The 3,258-nt window shown below is 33.9% G+C and overlaps 1 long non-coding RNA gene across 2 annotated transcripts; it reads right to left on the bottom strand.

Moving 5' to 3' along the window:
• Positions 1 to 273: 273 nt before the first annotated feature.
• Positions 274 to 1,576, bottom strand: LOC132841106 (uncharacterized). 2 transcript variants are annotated; one of them, XR_009647862.1, is made up of 3 exons: positions 1,260 to 1,576; positions 1,132 to 1,184; positions 274 to 442 (listed from the first exon to the last, which is right to left on the bottom strand). It is a non-coding gene; the product is annotated as an uncharacterized LOC132841106 (long non-coding RNA). The 2 variants fall into 2 exon arrangements; XR_009647863.1 differs by having other exon boundaries at positions 1,132 to 1,576.
• Positions 1,577 to 3,258: the final 1,682 nt, after the last annotated feature.

Below are 3,258 nucleotides of genomic sequence, written 5' to 3'. Positions count from 1 at the left end.
CACTCAACATTGTTTACTTAAAAATATAAGTAACATGGTAGAATCTGCTAAGTAACTGCAAGTTAAGTTAACTTAAAATTTAAGCTCATTTATGTTAAAAAAAGATAATTAATTGAGTTGAACCAATGTAAAATTTTAAGTTATTTTAGATCATCAGCGATTGGTCTGCATACTGCGCTGCTGCTTGAATGGGTTAAACGCAGAGCACAAATTCCTAGTATGGGTCACCATGTCACTTCACTAAAATAAATTACACATGCAAATCACACAAAATAAAGCATTTCACTTTATTTTTTGAAACAGGCTGCAATACAATGGTGAAGCCTAAAACCACACATCATGAATGTACAACAAATGTGTCAAATTAACAAATTTTGAACAAAAAAAACAAACAGGACACTTCCTTGATGCTGCCCCCTTTGCAACACTTTCTTGCTCTGAGCTAGAAAGAGAAAAAAGTTTTATATTTAGTATGAATAGGCAAGACATTGCAGAGTCTTACTAGCATAGACCTTTTCAGTAAAAGATTGTATATACTAATGACGCATCACCTTTTTTTGGCAAAATACTCATATACTGGTAATTTATCAATACTGTTATTTAAAGATATTAATAGATCACGTTTTTGCATAATGTGCTATGCTGAGACCAGCGGATGTCGGAAGCGTGTCACGCCCTTCTGCTCCGCATTTACGCATGCGTAGAAGTTTCTCATTATTATAAGAAAAGTTAAGTTTCAAGCCAAGGTGGTAATTGAACAAAGAACTGCAAAGCGTTACACGGAGCAGGGCGGGAACAGATTCGTCAGAATTCGCCCTTATCTTAATGCAAACATGCCAACGCGATGCATGGTCATATACCTCTGAAATAAACAAATTAACCACTAGAACATTCATTCGATGGAGGCACACTGCTTTTAGGCGGACAATCGCGTGCACACTCGTTCCTCCTTTCATACAATAACTTACTTGTACAAACTGGACTTTCATAAGTATTCAAGTAACACGTTTCTAATTGTTGAAGCTAAATTCGTAGCAATTCAGAAATTCAATTTAAAAAAGTTTCTTTCTTGACCACAAACGCAAACACAAACACAAATAAACGAATGTACGTTAAAACGACAAATCTTACCTCTTTTCAGCGTCTTCGTCTCTTTGCGTTTCAGAAAATATCTTCATCTAACACTACAAACAAGTGTTTATTAATTTCAAAACCTCAAAATCGAATATTTTGCTTAGTTTATTGAAAGTTAAGCTTACCTCTTTCCACCGTCTTCACATGTGCATCACAAAATGGCTCCAGTTTTTTCCAGATTTGCATATCACGTGGCTCACAGTCAAACTTAAAATATTATGTTATAATTACTTAGTTTTGATGCAATTTTAATACTAGTTGACGTGACTTATGTTTTTTCATTATATTTATGCATACATTTAGGTTCACCTTGTAACTTATATATTTATGTTACAGACACTATATATGCTAAGTAGAGGTTGGAAAGTTAAAATTACTTTGTTATTTGTGTTTAGTTTATTTATTTTTAAAAGTAATGGTTGTTCAGCCAACGAATCGTTTTTTAGAGTGTACAGTATAGACATAGTGCATATTTCTAGTAGTCTTTATTTCTATTCTTGCAGCTTAGTTTTATTTATTGTTAGTGTATATGTATGTATGTATGTATGTGTGTGTTGTCTGTGTCTTGAGTGGCATTCAAAGGATAGCAAAGAAAGAATTGCACTGTACAGGGAAACTTGTTTTCCTCACTGTGCATATGACAATAAATGTTTTGACCTTTGATCTTGAACTTCTAGCACAATTTATAGTCAGTAAAATCACATTAACAAACAACCAAACAAAAAAGAACAAATAAAAAATATTTTGGTAGGTAAGTGTAAAATTCTAATCGGTATTACTGCTGGACCTGATGTAATCTTGGTTAAACCTTTAAAACATTTCCCTTTTCTCTGATTTGCTGCACTGTATTAAAATCTTCCATGCAAAGTGTTTAGGCAAAGTGCACAAGCAAATGGCTCATTGGACAAAGGCAGGAATAATTAATGCTGTTTTGCATCAAGAAGTTTGATTTGGCTTTCTGTGTTTACACATGAGTAACTAAAAACCGTCGCTCACTGGACCTCCTGGATGATGCCGCAGCTCATTGAGTCATAGCTCATTGCTCAGAGGAAAATTCCTACTCTGGCACCAACCTCTATGCAAAATCAACCCATTTGTTTTGTAATAGACATACACATAATAGCTATATTTAGTTGTTGCTGTCATTCCTATGGTATATTCTGACCAGCAGCATATCAGTCTGGTATATCCTGTCACAACTGTGATAGCTAAAACACACACAATCTCAGTCTTGTTTTGTGAAATGACCAAACTTGTCTTGTGCAATAAGCCATTCTTTGTGAATTGACATGCAATATTGCTGGCGTCCTCATGTACTGTATGTGTATAGCGTTTTTTCTTTACTGTCTATTATGCTATATTGTGTAGTCTATTGTGTGTCTATGTACTATGTTGTGTAGTCTATTGTGCTGTCTACCATGTTTACCTGTTGTTATTGCTAACTGTATGCTTTTACAATTGCATATATTAATGTGCAATAGCCCAACCATGTGAATGACATTTTGTGTGCAATAATCTGATTATCACCATAAACTAGGCATGTACCGATCCGATATTTTGGATCGGTATCGACGCCGATCCAGGCATTATTAGTGGATCGTGTATCGGTGGTGCGTGACCGATGGTACCCGTGGTCATGGGCGTCGGGCCGTCAGGGCCGGCCCTGCGCATAGGCAGAATAGGCAAATGCTAAGGGCGCCGCCCACCACTAGGGGCGCCCGGGCGCCCAAATTATTATTTTTATTTATATATATATATATATATATATATATATATATATATATATATATATATATATATATATATAAATTTATATATTAATTAATATATATATATAATTTTTTTTATTAATATATATATTTTTATTAATATATATGTATATATATTTTATTACCTGAGAAGTATTTTATTTATATATTTATTATATATATTTTATTGCTGTAAGAAAGGCAAGGAAAGCAAGGTCTCCATAATATAGTTTTTTTATATAGTTTGTGTGTGTTTCCAAAATATTTTCAAAATAAAGAAAAACAGGACAAAGCTGTGCAGTTTGTTTCTGTGTAAGTTTATGAACAAAATGATCGGAACACAATTGTCTGTGATTCCAGGGGCACCAGGTGAAAT

The sequence above is a fragment of the Tachysurus vachellii genome, chromosome 26 (genome assembly GCF_030014155.1).
Source record: "Tachysurus vachellii isolate PV-2020 chromosome 26, HZAU_Pvac_v1, whole genome shotgun sequence".
Taxonomy (NCBI): Eukaryota; Metazoa; Chordata; class Actinopteri; order Siluriformes; family Bagridae; genus Tachysurus; species Tachysurus vachellii.
The sequence above is the reverse complement of the archived record's forward strand: the minus strand, read 5'-3'. Positions and strand labels throughout refer to the sequence as shown.